The 17,500-nt window shown below is 40.3% G+C and overlaps 1 long non-coding RNA gene across 3 annotated transcripts in view; it reads right to left on the bottom strand.

Moving 5' to 3' along the window:
* Positions 1 to 13,787, bottom strand: part of LOC133617049 (uncharacterized) — a 28,393-nt gene extending 14,606 nt beyond the window's left edge. For 2 of the 3 annotated variants that reach the window (XR_009816934.1, XR_009816936.1), the window contains exons 1-3: positions 13,691 to 13,787; positions 13,497 to 13,587; positions 1,866 to 2,036 (exon numbers count right to left, since the gene is read on the bottom strand). This is a non-coding gene — a long non-coding RNA (uncharacterized lncRNA). Of the gene's footprint in view, positions 1 to 1,865; positions 2,037 to 2,832; positions 7,820 to 13,496; positions 13,588 to 13,690 lie in introns of those variants that run through there. The other variant, XR_009816935.1, reaches the window with a different exon arrangement.
* Between the last annotated feature and the right edge of the window lie 3,713 nt (positions 13,788 to 17,500).

Here is a 17,500-nt window from a genome sequence, read left to right as displayed (position 1 = left end):
TATTAGGCATAATAATGTGTTAATTCTACGACTGTATATATCAGTTGATATCGGTATCGGTAATTAAAGAGTTGGACAATATCGAAATATCGGAAAAAAGCCATTATCGGACATCCCTATTACCAATACATACATACATATATACAGGGCCGGCCCGTGGCATAGGCCGTATAGGCAAATGCTAAGGGCGCCGTCCATCAGGGGGCGCCACGCCAGTGCCACAAATGTTGGAGAAAAGAAAAAAAAAAAGAAAGTTGGTACTATTATTTCTAAATACAAAAAATAATCCCACGTTAATTAAAATGCAAAGTAAAGCCTATTTAATAGAAATATTATTTGTTACAACATTACGCCCCCCCCTCCTCCCCCCGCACGGTGCGCCCCCTCTCTTCCCGTATCATGACTCTTTTTGGACGTCACGACATCAAAAAATCAACACAAGATGCCAAAACTGTCAGGTGCCCAGGGAAGAAAAAAGAGAAAAGAAGAGGAGGAGAAACGAGAAAAGACAGAGGTAGCAGGTAGGTAACGTTAGCCTACATGAAATTATTTGTCTGTTACAGAATGTGATAGTAACCTGGCTTTTTAGCATTAAGCTAATGCTACATGATTCGGCAATTGCTAATCAATAAATAGCTAGTTCTGTTTTAACGTCGGGTTAATATTGTGGAGGGGGCTAAATTGTTATGGAAAATAATAATGTAACGTTAGGTAATTACAGTACTCCCACCTTACATTCCTCAGGGACATTTCTTTCTTTCTTTAGTTTATTTGGAACATGAACACACTTACATCATAATACATCACACAATTTCATATCATTTCATTTGACATCATGCCCGAAAAGGAGTAGGAAGAAGCAAAGCTTATTTAATCCTACCCCTTTCCCACTTCAAAGCGTTTACAAATATATATAATCATTTACTGACCTTTTTATATAATAAAATAACATCTATGAATTAGTATACAACAGTTTTGTAATATGTAATTCATTCATTAATTCAGTCATTATTAACATACTGAGATGAAGAATATCTTATTTTCAATAAGGTTGAAAGTATTTCTCATAATTCTTCTTCTTTGTACTCTGTAAGCACTATTATTTTGAACAACCTGGATCATATCAGTACAATTTTTAACTTCTTTACTTAATCCATTCCATAATTTAATTCCACATACTGATATGCTAAAAGTTATAAGTGTTGTACGTGCATATAAATGTTTGTATTAGATCTTTTAAGCAGGTGTTTTTTGTTTACATTGTTATTGCCTTCTGGTTAGCTAATGTTTGCCCTGCAGGTAATCGTCACTTTTCCACCCCTTTATATATTAGGTATAGTTGTAAGTAAAAAAAAAAGGTCAAAGACAAAGCTATTCGGGTTCTTGTGAGTATATACACTTCACTGCCGATGTGGGGGGGCGCCACCTAAAATCTTGCCTAGGGCGCCAGATTGGTTAGGGCCGGGCCTGCATATATATATATATATATATATATTCAACACACACACACACACACACACACACACACACACACACACACACACACACACACACACACACACACACACACACACACACACACACACACACACACACACACACACACACACACACACACACTAAAGGAAAGCTAAAACATATGTCTGTTATTAAGCTCATGTTTGCTTTCATTTTAAAATACCAGTATTAAAACAAATTAAATTTTTTTATTATTTCTAAAATGTCCTGGCCTTTCAATGTTTGCTCGCCGGGAAACCTGACACTTCTTAGGGTTTGCAGCCATTTTATTTTTATTTTTTTTAATCAGCGAGATCATTGCAGCAACCCTCCTCCCAACACATAACCCTCGTCCCCTTTCTACTTACCGCAAGAGCGTTGTAATCTTCTCTTAGCCGAGCCATTCCTGAATCTTCCACCGTTGGTTCCCCCGAGGACACACGCAGGACGCCACGTTCCCTACAGAGTTTCTGAAGTGCACCGTGTGCAACAAGGCATGGCTGCACAGGAGATCATGCCTCGGTTGACCATGCATTGATCTAAGAAGAAACAGAAGAGCGTAAAATGGTTTAACTACGCCATAATCAAGGCTCAGCACAAATTTTCAAGATCTGGCTTCTCCTTGGCACGGTACATACAGAATCAAATCATCCTCAAAATGTGTGTGTTTAAATTGAGCAGGGGTGACAATCTTTTTTCTTTTCCAGAACATTTTTTCTGCCTATTTTACGTTCCTACAAAAGTTGTGGTTGATTATGCTAGGAAGTATTTTAGTTTAGAACACCAGTGTCAAACTCAAGACCCAGGGGGCCAGATCTATAAATAATAGACCTTTTCATAGTGAATGTATTTATTCTTTCCATTCTGTCAGAAAAAAAAAATACATGTACTGCATGAAATTGCATACCTTTTAAACTTTAATATTATCGAATGCTGCAACACACATTATATTATACAGTAATACATTCCAAACGTGTTTTTTTTTTGTTAAAGTACAAGTAATTACTTAAATATCTGCTTAACAAATTGTACATACTGGCACATCAGTTGCCAGAACTTTACCACAAATAACAGTGGTACCATTCTTTCAGTTTACAGTGAAATGCCGTAAAAGTCTGGCAACTGAGATCCCAGTTTTTCCCAATATCCCCCCCCCCCCCCCAATTTACAGTAATATGCTGTAAAAAACACCGTCATATTTTCATAAAAAGTCTGGCAACAAAGCTGCAAGGTTTTTCCCCCCCTGTAAAACCTACAGATTTGTCACCGCCTGCTGCCACCTTGTGGTTTGTATGCTCAGTTTTCCTTTGTTGGTGCAGCAGACCTGGCTCTTACCTTTTGTCTTCCTCAGAGTTCCTGTGTGTCCCTGTGGGCGGAGTTGTGAGACGTGCACAGCTGTGTCCAATCTCACCAGCACTACTTAAGCAGCACCTTGTCAGCTGGGTGGCACTCGGCAATTCCACTCCTCGACTCTACTTGTATGAAGACTCCTATGCTCCTTGTTAGTGATGGGTTGATGAGGCGTCATGAAGCGTTTCAACACATTGCAAAACTGTATTGATACTGTGTCGATACTGTGTCACTAAATACTGACATCTGCTGGACATTAAAAATCCCTACAGGCAACCTACGGACCGACTCAACTGACACTGATTTTATAACCTAGTACAGTGGTTCTCAAATGGGGGTACGCGTACCCCTGGGGGTACTTGAAGGTATGCCAAGGGGTACGTGAGATTTTTTTTTAAATATTCTAAAAATAGCAACAATTCAAAAATCATTTATAAATATATTTATTGAATAATACTTAAACAAAATATGAATGTAAGTTCATAAACTCCGTGAAGCACAAGCTCAGGTTTGTCACTAAAATGTCGGTCAAAAAGAACTGTGAAAAGAAATGCAACAATGCAATATTCAGTGTTGACAGCTAGATTGTTTGTGTACATGTTCCATAAATATTGATGTTAAAGATTTTTTTTTTTGTGAAGAAATGTTTAGAATTAAGTCCATGAATCCAGATGGAGCTCTAATACAATCCCCAAAGAGGGCACTTTAAGTTGATTACTTCTATGTGTAGAAATCTTTATTTATAATTGAATCACTTGTTTATTTTTCAACAAGTTTTTAGTTATTTTTATATCTTTTTTTCCAAATAGTTCAAGAAAGACCACTACAAATGAGCAATATTTTGCACTGTTATACAATTTAATAAATCAGAAACTGATGACATAGTGCTGTATTTTACTTCTTTATCTTTTTTTTTTTTCAACCAAAAATGCTTTGCTCTGATTAGGGGGTACTTGAATTTAAAAAAAATTCACAGGGGGTACATTGCTGAAAAAAGGTTGAGAACCACTGACCTAGTATATACAATAATATAAACCAAGTCATTGTATTTAATTTAGGATTATTTCATAACTTCATTTAAATAAAAATATATTTTTTGTCTTTTTTAGATACAGTCAATAAATAATGTGAACATGTATCATAACATGGAAATCTAAGAGAACGTGTTGTGAATGAGGATGCTTGTGGACCTGGAATTTTTTTTTTTTTTTTTTTTACACATTTTTATATTTTTTTAAAAACAGTTTTTCCAATGTATTCAATTTTAGACGCTTTCTCTTCTTAGTTATTATTTCTCCGGCTGTAGAAAAGAACCTTTCACAGGGCACAGAGGAGGCGTCAGTGCGACACAGTTCGCGTATTGGTCACGTGACCAAAACAGCTCATGATCGGTCACGTGACTTTCTAAAAGCGGTACGCGCACCGACACAGGGTTTCGCTCTATGAGCTCGACGCATGCGCCGATGTATCGGTGTTGCCGGACCCATCACTACTCCTTGTATTTATGCTACTTACCTTCTTGGCTATTCCCAGTGCCGTCCAGCTTGGTATGTGCACGTCACTCCTAAGTTTAAATAGTTTTGTATATTAGCTTTTGTTCTTTTTATCACGGTGCTCTTTTTGTGTTCTATTCTTAGCTTTTTGTTATCTCCTATTTTTGGATCATTGTTGGAAGTGCTTTTTCGTTAAGTAAAGAACTGTTTAACTCACATTCCATCTGCATCCTTGGGTTCCTCTGTTCTATATTTAATTGAACTGTGACAGAATTGCAGAGTCTATTATGGAACCTGCAGATGAGATTCGTATTCAGCTGGCCCTCAGGGCTCATGGCCAGCGAATAAGTGATCACTAACAAACTTTGTACTTTGTCAAACCTGACCACACTTGTGCAGGAGATGCATACACGCCTGTTTGTCCCTCACCCGCTCCAAGACTCAGAGGCTGCTCAAACTGCAGCTTCTTCTTACCCCGTGACCTCGACATCGGGTTTTCCTACCCGGGAGCCCAGCATACCACATCCGCCCAAGTATGAGGGGGACTTTGGACAATGCAGACTTTTTTTTTTTTTTTACATCAATGCTCTTTAGTTTTTGCACAGCAGCCTCACACAGATACAACAGACTCTCCCCGTGTGGCATATATACTTAGTTTACTAGCTGGAAGAGCAGCACCCTGGGCTATAGAGGTGTGTGTGAGTAAACCCGGTCTTCGTTCCAGCCTACCCCTATTTTCCGCTGAGCTGCGCAGCGTCTTCGATCACCCTGTGAGGGAACGAAAGGCAGGCAGCCGCCTCCTCGCTATGCGCCAGGGGTCCTCCTCTGTAGCGGACCACTCAATCTCCTTCCGGATCCTAGCGGCGGAGAGTGGCTGGGAGGAGAGAGCATTGCGGGGATAATTCCTGGCTAGCCTTAGCCCCCAGATCCAAGACGAGCTGGCTGCCCGCGCCGAGACCCAGGCCCTCGAGGAGCTCATCTCGCTCGCTATCCGATTGGACAACCGCCTACGAGAGCGACACGCCCAGAAGGGTGTGGATCCTCCGTCCGCCAGATGGCAGTCACCTGCCTGGTCCCCACAGTCAACATCCAAGTCTCAGGTTTCGTCGCTTCCGCCTTCTGACTGCAGTGCCCCGGAGGAGGGGCTAGAGGGGGCCATACCTATGCAGCTGGGTGGCAGTCGCAGCAAAGAGGAGACGTCGGCTGAGGTTGTGCTTGTGCTGCGGACCACATCGTTGTTCGCTGTCCTGCGCGGCCTACTGGGGGCCGTTCCGCGTCCACCCGAGACCTTCTGCAGGGAAGATTACCAACTTCGCCGCCTGCTCCTGTGGTGACGTCTGCATCCTCACTGGTGGGAAGACTTCAAGTGGAAGGTACTGTCATGGGTGGGGGGTTCTTGCCCTATTAAGGCACTAATTGACTCAGGGGCTGATGAGAACATAATTGACAGTAGTCTTGTGGAATCTCTAAAGATTCCTACTGTGGGTATTGATCGTATTAAGACTGTTAGCTCACTTGACGGGCGTCACCTGGCTAATATTACTCATCAGACACATGCCACATCCCTCATTTCTGGTAATCACTGTGAGGAGGTTAAATTGTTTATAATGCCCTCTCGTTCGGCACCCTTAGTTCTTGGACTTCCATGGTTGCAACGTCACAGTCCAAGCATAGATTGGACCACACTTAAAATTACCAATTGGAGTACTTTTTGTCATAGTCACTGTTTACGCTCCGCTTCGTCTCCGGCTAACCCTGTCACTCTTCCTACTCTTCAGCCCCCTGATCTCGCGTTGATTCCTGAGGAATATCATTCTCTTCGTGAAGTTTTTTGTAAAGACCGGGCTACGTCGCTACCCCCCCACCGCCCGTATGACTGTGCCATTGACCTCCTTCCAGGTTCGCCACTACCTTCTTCGCGGCGATTACAGAGCTCTGAACAAAATTACAATTAAATATAAATACCCTCTTCCACTGTTGTCTTCGTTTGCTCCTTTGCATGGGGCGGTAGTATTTACTAAATTGGATTGGCCCTGCGATGAGGTGGCGACTTGTCCAGGGTGTACCCCGCCTTCCGCCCGATTGTAGCTGAGATAGGCTCCAGCGCCCCCCGCGACCCCAAAGGGAATAAGCGGTAGAAAATGGATGGATGGATGGATCTTCATAATGCGTATCACCTCGTGCGTATTCGTGAAGGTGATGAATGGAAGACTGATTTTAACACCCCTCTTGGCCATTTGAGTATTGCGTCATGCCGTTCTGCCTCACTAATGCTCCTGGGGTTTTTCAGTGTTTAATTAATGACGTCCTCCGTGACATAATAGGCCGTTTCGTGGTAGTCTACTGGATGATAAACTTATTTTTTCACGCTCCATTGAATTACATCAGCATGTCCGTTTGGTTTTGCAGAGACTTTTAGGGAACCGATTTTTTGTTAAACCCCAAAAGTGCACTTTTCATTCTCCCAGTGTCGTTTTTGGAGTTGATTGTGGAGAGGGGGCAGGTTAAGCCAGACACAGCTAAGATCCAAGCGGTTGTAGACTGGCCTACGCCGTCCTCCAGGAAGCTGCTGCAAAGGTTTCTGGGGTTTGCTAATTTTTACCGACGCTTTATTAGAGACTTCAGCAAAGTAGCTCAACCTTTAAATTAATTAACGTCCTCTAAGGTTCTTTTTGTGTGGTTTTCAGAGGCTGACCAGGCTTTTCGACGCCTTAAATGCCTCTTTACCTCCGCTCCTGTGTTACTTCACGCTAATCCTGATCTCCCATTTTTTTGTTGAGGTGGACGCATCTGACACCGGGGTAGGGGCTGTTTTGTCCCAGCATTCCAGTTCTGATCAGAAGCTGCACCCCTGCGCCTTCTCCTTACGCCTGCAGAGAAGAACTATGACATCGGGAACCGAGTGCTTCTTGCATTGGTCCTCGCCCTTCAAGAATGGAGGCACTGGCTGGAGGGTGCCAAACACCCCTTTATCATTTATACTGATCATCGAAACCTAGCCTACCTCCGCTCTGCCCAACGTCTCAATCCCCGCATGTCTCGGTGGTCCCTGTTCCTTACAAGGTTTGACTTTTGTATCACTTTTCGCCCGGGCTCACTCAATGGTAAACCTGACGCCTTGTTGAGGATGTTCTCTCCTCCTACAGAAGACACTCCCCCAGAGACTATGCTTCCTCAGTCCCGGATTCTGGGCACAGTACAGTGGGAGGTGGAGAGACGTGTGTCGGAGGCTATCAGGGACTCCCCATCCCCTGGATGTCCTCCTGGTCGCCTTTTTGTGCCGAGAACTCTCTGTCTAGAGGTCTTGTCGTGGGCTCACACCTCAAAGGTTTGTGGCTGCATGCCCCGTCTGCGCCAGACGCAAGGCTTCCCATCAAGCTCCTGCGGGGTTGCTGCATCCCCTGTTGCACATTGCTCTGGATTTTCACAGGTCTACCCATCTCCAGGGGGTTTTCTGTCATCCTCACCGTATTCGACAGATTTTCTAAGTTCACGCATTTTGTCCCCCTCCGTAGACTTCCCTCTTCCCTGGAGACCGCCAAGCTTCTGGTAAACCATGTGGTTCGACTGCATGGGATCCCTATTGATGTGGTGTCAGACAGAGGCCCTCAATTTTCATCCGCTACATGGAGAGCTTTCTGCAACTTGTTAGGAGCCACTGTCAGTTTGTCATCAGGGTACCACCCACAATCGAATGGACAATCAAAGAGCCAACCAGGACCTAGGGGCAGCCCTGAGATGCATGTGTCACCAGCATCCAACATTGTGGTCCATTTATCTCCCATGGGTGGAGTATGCCCGTTACACCCTAATCTATGGCTTTCAACTTCCCATCTTCTCCTCAAGACATCGAGTCCACTGTTCCCTCCATGACTGCCTTCCTGCACAGTGTGTGCCTTGTCGCGGACAGCCAAACGGAACCAGACCATGGCTAATCGCCATTGCAGACCATCTCCTGACTACAAACGCGGCCAGAGGGTTTGGTTATCATCCAAAGACATTACACTACCAGGAGAGTCAAAGAAACTGGCACCTAAATTCATCGGACCATACGAGGTGGAGCGGATAACTCCCGTCACAGCTCGACTCAAGGTACCCAAGTCCTTCAAGTCGTATCCCGTCTACCATGTCTCCCGTCGAGTCGAGTGACATTAGCTCTCCACCTGTGTCTCCCCCTACTCCTCAGCAGGTGGAGGGTCATCCGGCCTTTACTGTCAACACTATTCTGGACGCCAGGAGGTGAGGCAGCTCAGTTTTCCTTTGTTGGTGCAGCAGACCTTGCTCTTACCTTTTTGTCTTCCTCAGAGTTCCTGTGTTTCCCTGTGGGCGGAGTTGTGAGACGTGCACAGCTGTGTCCAATCTCACCAGCACCTTGTCAGCTGGATGGCACTCGGCAATTCCACTCCTCTACTCTACTTGTATGAAGGCTCCTTGTATTTATGCTACTTACCTTCTTGGCTATTTCCAGTGCCATCCAGCTTGGTATGTACTATGTTAGTTTGCACGTCTTGCAACTCCGACCCAAGTTTAGTTAGTTTTGTATATTAGCTTTTGTTCTTTTTATCACGGTGCTCTATTTGTGTTTTTAGCACCCTCGCTTTTTGTTATCTCCTATTTTTGGATCATTGTTGTGAGTGCTTTTTTTTGTTCAGTAAAGAACTGTTTAACTCACATTCCATCTGCATCCTTGGGTTCCTCTGTTCTATATTTAATCGAACTGTGACAAGACTTTTTTTTTTATGTAAAAAAAAAAGTGCATAGGCAATTAAAGTAATGATAAAATGTTAAATTCTACATAAATATTCATATATTCACTGTTACAAACGAGTTGAACGCCCCTGCTTTAGAAGTTCCAACTTAATTCTATACGTTTGATTTTGGTGAATGAATATCTGTCTTATGCATCAAACAATGTTTCAGTGGCGGTTTGAGACTTGAGGAAAATGGGAACTTCCCTTGGGAATTAGAATATTAACTATGAACGATAAAACACCGAATATTGACAACATATGAACTTCACCCCCTCTCAATAAACATATATTTTACAATCAACAAAAACAGCGAAATATGAATGCGAAGGGTAAAAAAAACCCCCAAAAAACTACAATCTGATATCACTAAGCTTTAAAATTTTGTTGTAAAAATCTCCTTCCGCGTCGGTCCCTGACACCCGCATTTCAGGCTGGCCACTCTAGAAACGCTCCCCACCCACACTTTAGAAGTTACAACTTAATTCTGTTTGATTTTGGTGAATACATTTTTGTCTTATGCATCAAACATAATGTTTCAGTGGCGGTTTGAGACTTGAGGGAAATGGAAACTCCCTTGGCTGGGGCCAAACAGCTGTTATTAAAAAAACAATCAGCAATTAGTTTGCCATATGTATTTTTCCTTTAACACATTGTTGGCAGAAATGTATTTACTGTGGTATTACATCAGCCCTGTTTCACTTCTCAACAGCTTAATGAGGCCAATTATCACCCAGGATAATGGTTATTATACAGTACGTGTTCAGTTTGATTGCACATCCACTTCAACATTTGCCTCTCTGAAGACCTCACAGTTGTAGGTCACCAGGAAGTCTAATTTATTACAGCGCATAATTCAGAATTCAACTAAAGTGTGTGTGTATTTATATATATGCAGTGCGATAGGACACCAATCTGTACTGACTGAAAAACATAATCATAATACAGTATCTGTAAAGTACTATTTGTTTTGTTTGTAAATAGCTAGCCAGAGTATGTACTGTACTTGTAATAACATGCATGATGTGCTGCATTTATCATGATCAATATTAAATTGACTCACTCCATGGATAGTTGTCTGTTTGGTCCCCTTGGACGTTTTTTCCGGTGTATTTGGGTAAACACTCCATTTATGTCGAAATAGCTTGGCTTCAAAATCCACATTTACAGCGCCAAAGTCACTTTCACCTCACTCTCTCGACTTCCGTCTGCTCCAACGTCTCACCCTTCCTTCGTGCTCGCTTCTAGAAGCAGCAGTTCATCTTCCGTACATTCAGCTTCAAAATGATACGGTTGTGAATCCTCATTTGTCCAGAAATAGTCGTCTTTGTTTTCTGTTATCGATTTTGCCATGATTAGAAAACACTCGTGGGTGTTTCCGGAAGTAGGAATACATTTGCCAGAAGTCGGAAGTGCGTTGCTATGGAAACAATATATGCCAAAATGACAAATACGGTAAATATTGTACGTTACATATTGTTGTGAAGGTGTCTGTTACTACATTATATATAAACTTGCAGTGTGTATATAAAACATATTACATATTGTTATGAAGGTGACTGTTAGTACATTATATATATATATATATATATATATATATATATATATATATATATATATATATATATATATACTTGAAGTGTGTGTATAAAACATTACATATTATGAAGGTGTATGTTACTACAATATATATATTGTAGTAACAGACACCATAACAATATGTAATGTTTTATACAGCATATATATATATATATATATATATATATATATATATATATATATATATATATATATATATACATACACACACACATACTAGCAGTGTGTATATAAAACATATTGTTATGAAGGTGTCTGTTACTACATTATATATAGACTTGCAGTGTGTATATTGTACAAATTACATATTGTTATGAAGGTGTCTGTTACACAATGCAAGTATGTATATATATAATGTATTTAAAACATATTACATATTGTTATGAAGGTGTCTGTTACTACATTATATATATACTTGCAGTGTGTAAATAAACCGTTGATGGAGGGTTTTTTAAGTTGTTTGAGGTTTTCAAGGCTACAACGGTGACTCCCATTCGCCTTGTCTCTCATAATGAATGTGAATGGCAAAATTATCATCCACATCCTTCTGGACCAAGTACACTATCCAGTACTTCTTCCCTTTGAAGCGCCCAACAGTCACGGAAGATCATCAATGATGTCATCCACAGGCATGCACATTCAGTTGAAGGAGAATTTACAGTCCTAATGACCAGCATCATTCATTCCTCCATTATTGGACGTTCTCGTGCGAGAGATGTTGACGTCATGTAACGATCTTTTAATGCTCCTCGTGTGCTGCCTTTAAAGTGGGTCATCATTAATTACTGCATGTTTGCAGCTAACGAGGCTTACCGTTAAGGGAGTGACCGGAATTGATACAGAATATTTGGTACGGTACAGAGGCGGTATCCCGTTCCTACACAGTACGAATTGAGTGAGGGAATTTTACCTGCCTTGCGATATAGTCACATGTGCGATACTGGAATATCAATACAGCTGATACCAGAGCGTTATGCTCCAATATCGACTCTCAAATCAAAATATTGATACTTTTGATACTTTAGTGCAGGAGGTCCAAACTTTTTCCACCAAGGGCCGCAAACTAAAAAGTCACAGTATGCGGGGGCCATATTGATATTTTTTATGTTAAAAAAATGCTTTGTATTGTAGGTGACTAAGCATTATATTAATTATGAGTTAGATAATTTCATTTCAAATCATTGTATTCCATTTATATTTACATCTAACACAATTTCCCAACTCATATGGAAACAGGGTTTGTAGTTTTCATTACCAATTTGTTGAAATTGCCATGTAAAATTGCTAATGCTAATGAGTGGCATTGGGGTAGCCTTTTTGAAAAGCTAGTTTTCAATCAGGCATGCTTGCTTTGTTGGCATGGAAAACTGCAACAGTCCGACTGAGTGAGCTCGCAGTGCTGCTTGAGTGATCGTATCCCTACAAGTGTTTCCCGAGTCTGCAACTGGACGTGACGACAAAGGTATCGAAATATGGCAATGTTCACAAGTAAATCGATACCAGATTATATTTAGAGACTTAGACTTCCTTTTGTTGTCATTCAAATTTGAACTTTACAGTACAGATAACAAAATGTTGTTGTATTAGCTCGTTGTAGTGCAGGATAAAAGAGCAATAAGGGGCAGATATAAAAAAAATAGATGACTGTACAGATAAATATATTACACTTTTGCATAGGCATCCATGTTTATGGATGTATGTTATATTGTCTTTATATTCCAGCCAGTTAATACGTTTTGGTGGGGGAATTGATGGGATTATTATGATGCATTCAAGAGTCTTATGGCCTGAGGGAAGAAGCTGTTACAGAACCCAGAGGTTACCATGAATTGATTTACTTAAACAAGTTGAAAAACTTATTCGGGTGTTACCATTTAGTGGTCAATTGTACGGAATATGTACTATACCTGGGGTAGGGAACCTATGGCTCTAGAGCCAGATGTGGCTCTTTTGATAACTGCATCTGGCTCTCAGATAAATCTTAGCTGATATTGCTTAACACGATAAGTAATGAATAATTCAGCTGGCAATCACAGTGTTAAAAATAACGTTCAAAATATAAAACATTCTCATGCATTTTAATCCATCCATCTGTTTTCTACCGCACCTGTTCAAGAAGTCGCATTAATGGTAAGAAGTATTTTATTTATTATTGGTTAGCTTCAGAATAACAATGTTATTAAAAAGAATAAGAGACTTACTATACTCTAAAAATGTTGGTCTTACTTAAAAATGCACGCATCTAGTTGTATCCAGTGTTAAAAAATATTATATGGCTCTCGGAAATACATTTTAAAATATTTGGCTTTCATGGCTCTCTCAGCCAAAAAGGTTCCAGACCCCTGTACTATACTGTGCAATCTACTAATAAAAGTTTCAATCTGCTACGGAGGTTGCAGAACCTCTTTCTAGAGTCCAGCAGTGAAAACAGTCCTCGGTGGGGGTGGGAGGAGTCTCTGCAGATTTTCTGAGCCCTGGTCAGGCAGCGGCTTTTTGCGGTTTACATGGACAAGAGGAAGAGGAGTAAATCGATACCAGATAGTACCGACAGAATATGGTCAGTGTCTGTAGCAGCCCTTGGTATCAATAAGCACCAGCGCTGAGTTCGACCGTACGATTTGTATTTCTCACTTGGTCATTGATACATATTTGTACCAAAAGGGACAAGCGGTAGAAAATGGATGGATGGATGTACCTTGTTGTAAACATGAGCAGACAAACAAATAAACACACATGTATTTTCACCGTGGAATAAATAAATGGATAAATATGAATAAATAAATAAATGCCACTACTATTCTTCACATACCTCTCTTCGCCTACCCAGAGTGAAACCGGATGTGCGTTAAAACCGGATGTGCGATATGGTCGCCGAATGAAGACGTGATTCTCCGGGCCAACTGCACACACACGCACACAAGCTCACGTAACTATTGGCTTATTGCTGACCATAAAAGAGCAGAACTCCTACATTTGAACTTTTCTTCATAAACATTTACTCACTTGAGTTATCCGCTGTCTTGTTAAGAGCCGGCTGCTTGTTGATACCGTGACGATGTGGCGTGTGACGTCCCTGTCACACTACCGGAAAACCCGATCGGTCCACGCATGCGCGACGACTACGTCACTTCCGTCAACTTGTTTCGCGGCAGCTATTTTCGAACCATGGTTGTCTTTTTTTAATAACAATATCATATAGAAGATTACATACAAAACAAAACAAACGTTGTTTAAAGAATGCAGAATTTATCTTGAAACCGTACAGGAACCGGAAAGATGTGCTCAGTAGACTTGAATGGGAAATAAATAAAAAACAATTTTTCCTGCTTTATTTACATCGAATACATCAATTCACAATACTGATCATTTGTCAGGCTGCAGATATAGATTTAAGTTACAAGTGCCTTGTTTGAAAAAAAAAATAAAAACATTTTAAAAGAGAACAAACCTTTTAAAGATTGGAGTCAGTGGCGCCCCCGTGCGTCAATAATTGCAATGACAGAAGAGTGAAAGTTGTTGAAAAATGTGGGGATAATACTCTTTTTAAATTTTAAATCCACCCCTTGCTTATGTTTAAATTATTGTTCCCTTTTACTCCCAAGTAAGCTATTTTTTTTAAATCCAAAACATTCATTAAACATTCAAATATAACAGAACGTGACATTGCAAGGCTCCGTCGTAAAAGAAAAAAAAGGGGGGGAAAAAGCAAGTCCAGAAAGTGACGTACCTTCGCGCATGCGTAAACCCATCGGTACTGATCGATTTCCACTTCCCTTGACACTACCGGTGTGCACCCACCCGAGAACGTGAATACATAACAACATTCGGCTCTCATGGCCACTTCACAACCCGGGAACATGGTTACAAAATAAATCGGCTATATATATATATATATATATATATATATATATATATATATATATATATATATATATATATATATAACTATTTAATATATTATATATATATATATATATATATATATATATATATATCATAATATAATAATAAAATAATTATATAATAATTATAATAATAATAATATAATATTATATATATATAAATATATAAGAGAGAGAGAGAGAGAGAGAGAGAGAGAGAGAGAGAGAGAGAGAGAGAGAGAGAGAGACTAAACTAAGCTAAAACTAAGGTTAGTCTTCCATCCATCCATCTATTTTCTACCGCTTATTCCCTTCAGGGTGGCGGGGGGCGCTGGAGCCTATCTCAGCTTCAATCGGGCAGAAGGCGGGGTACACCCTGGACAAGTCGCCACCTCATTATTGTTTTAAATTAAAATGATCAAAAACTTGTGACGGTAACTGCAGTTTGATAAACACCCGGACTGAGTGGTGCCAGCTCGCTAGCTTTGATGTTACCATGAAAACAAGAGACATTAACGTCTTTCCACCATCGGCAAAGACATGACGTCAATCTAAATTTATATTCACACGTTGCTGTCTGAGCAACATTGAACCTATACTCAGGTGTTTTTATGGTGCATTCACAGACCGATGAACAGAGTAGGAAGCCACAACACCAGCCAGAAATAATAAATACAAATACATTTAATTGGCTACACATTTAAAAAAAAAAAAAAAAAAAAGTTAAAGTGCTACAAACCAAAATTTAAAAGCTGAGCCATAAAAACATAACATAGTCAGACTAAAACACTATCAGTAAAGCATGCAAAACAGTGGCTTTACTAGTGTCTCTTTTAGTTATCAAAATCAGTCAAAATGTTTCAAAGTGTGTAAACTGTAAGTACGTTTTTTTTTTTTTTAGCATATTCAACAATACCGCAATAATAATAATAACCGTGATACATTTTTATTTTTTCTTTAAGATGTTTTATGTGTTTTTAACTACTTTTGGAACATTTTTAACTCTGTAGCACTTTGCGATTGACAAAGGTAGAGTGCTTTACAAATGAAACGTGTTATTGTGTGAATGCTCCAAAGCAATTCCCAGATTTCCCCAGAATTCCAGATTTTCCGGGACATTTTTACCATTCAAAATTAATTGGCCATTTTTTAAACTTCCACCATTTCCACATTTTCAACCGATTCAAACCATTCCACCTTCAACACATTTCACCATCCTGAAAATTTAAATGACCTTTTTTGCAAGTTTAAAAAAAAAATCCAGGATTTTCCAGAATTCCTGGTTTTCCAAAGCCCTACTTCCACCCTTTTTTCTGGCGACTACACTCCTTCCACATTTTTCAACGCATTTCAACCGTTCTACCGTTAAAACATTCCTTTTAAACATTACTGTTTTCCTCAAATTCCAGTAATTGCGCAATACCATTTCTCAATTCAACATGTTACTACTTCAACATTTCTTGACCGATTTGAAAAATGACAACACCAACCTTTTCAACTCATTCAGACTACAGATGTCCGATAATATCGGACTGCCGATATTATCGGCCGATAAATGCTTTAAAATGTAATATCGGAAATTATCAGTATCGGTTTCAAAAAGTAAAATTGATGACTTTTTAAAACGCCGTTGTACGGCGTGGTACATGAACGTAGGAAGAAGTACAGAGCGCCAATACACTTTAAAGGCACTGCCTTTGTGTGCCGGCCCAATCACATAATATCTACGGCTTTGCAAACACACAAGTAAATGCAGGGCATATTTGGTCAACAGCCATACAGGTCACACTGAGGGTGGCCATATAAACAACTTTAACACTGTTACAAATATGCGCCACACTGTGAACCCACACCAAACAAGAATGACAAACACATTTCGGGAGAACATCCGCACCGTAACACAACATAAACACAACAGAACAAATACCCAGAATCCCTTGCAGCACTAACTCTTCCGGGACGCTACAATACACACCCCCCGCTACCCCCTAAAAACACCGCCCCTACCCCCCACCTCAACCTCCTCATGCTCTCTCAGGGAGAGCATGTCCCAAATTCCAAGCTGCTGTTTTGAGGCACGTTAAAAAAAAAAAGTCACTTTGTGACTTCAATAATAAATATGGCAGTGCCATGTTGGCATTTTTTTCCCATAACTTGAGTTGATTTAATTTGGAAAACCTTGTTACATTGTTTAATGCATCCAGCGGGGCATCACAACAAAATTAGGCATAATAATGTGTTAATTCCACGACTGTATATATCGGTATCGGTTGATATTGGAATCGGTAATTAAGAGTTGGACAATATCGGAATATCGGATATTGACAAAAAGCCATTATCGGACATCTGTAACTCAGACCATTCAAGTTTTTTTTTTACCATTTTCAAAAAAATTCACAATTTTGGGGACATTTCCATTGAAATCAATGGGACATTTTTCAAAGTTCCACAACGCCCACATTTTTCATCTGATTCAAACTGTTCCAACTTCAAAATATTCCGCCTGTTTGGGAATTGTGTGCTCTACTTCAACAATTCTAAAAAAAAAAATTCCAGGATTTCAGTTCAACGTCAGCATCGGAGCATTCACACGCAACTCCTTCAGGAACTGCCTCATCTAGTTATTATTGTTATTAAATTGTTACATCCCTATCGCGTGCCAATGCACCCGACTGACCGTAGGTAAGAGTTTTTGATCGTGAAATTGTCTGGAAATGTTACGTACGGTTCGGAACGTTGAAAGCCTTAAGTTGTGGGGCGTGTCGCACGCCAAGGAGAGAACAGACTGTGATTCATGAAAGCTACTCACGAGTAAACATTTAAGGCCAAGACATCTCATTCGTTTAAAAGCAGCGTCCTGTCCCTGCGGTGTCGTTCACTTGTGCCGTGACAAGGGACATGTAATCATCAAAATGGATAAAAAGATGACTTC

This window comes from Nerophis lumbriciformis, linkage group LG16 (genome assembly GCF_033978685.3).
Source record: "Nerophis lumbriciformis linkage group LG16, RoL_Nlum_v2.1, whole genome shotgun sequence".
Lineage (NCBI taxonomy): Eukaryota > Metazoa > Chordata > Actinopteri > Syngnathiformes > Syngnathidae > Nerophis > Nerophis lumbriciformis.
This window is presented reverse-complemented; position numbering and strand designations above follow the sequence as displayed.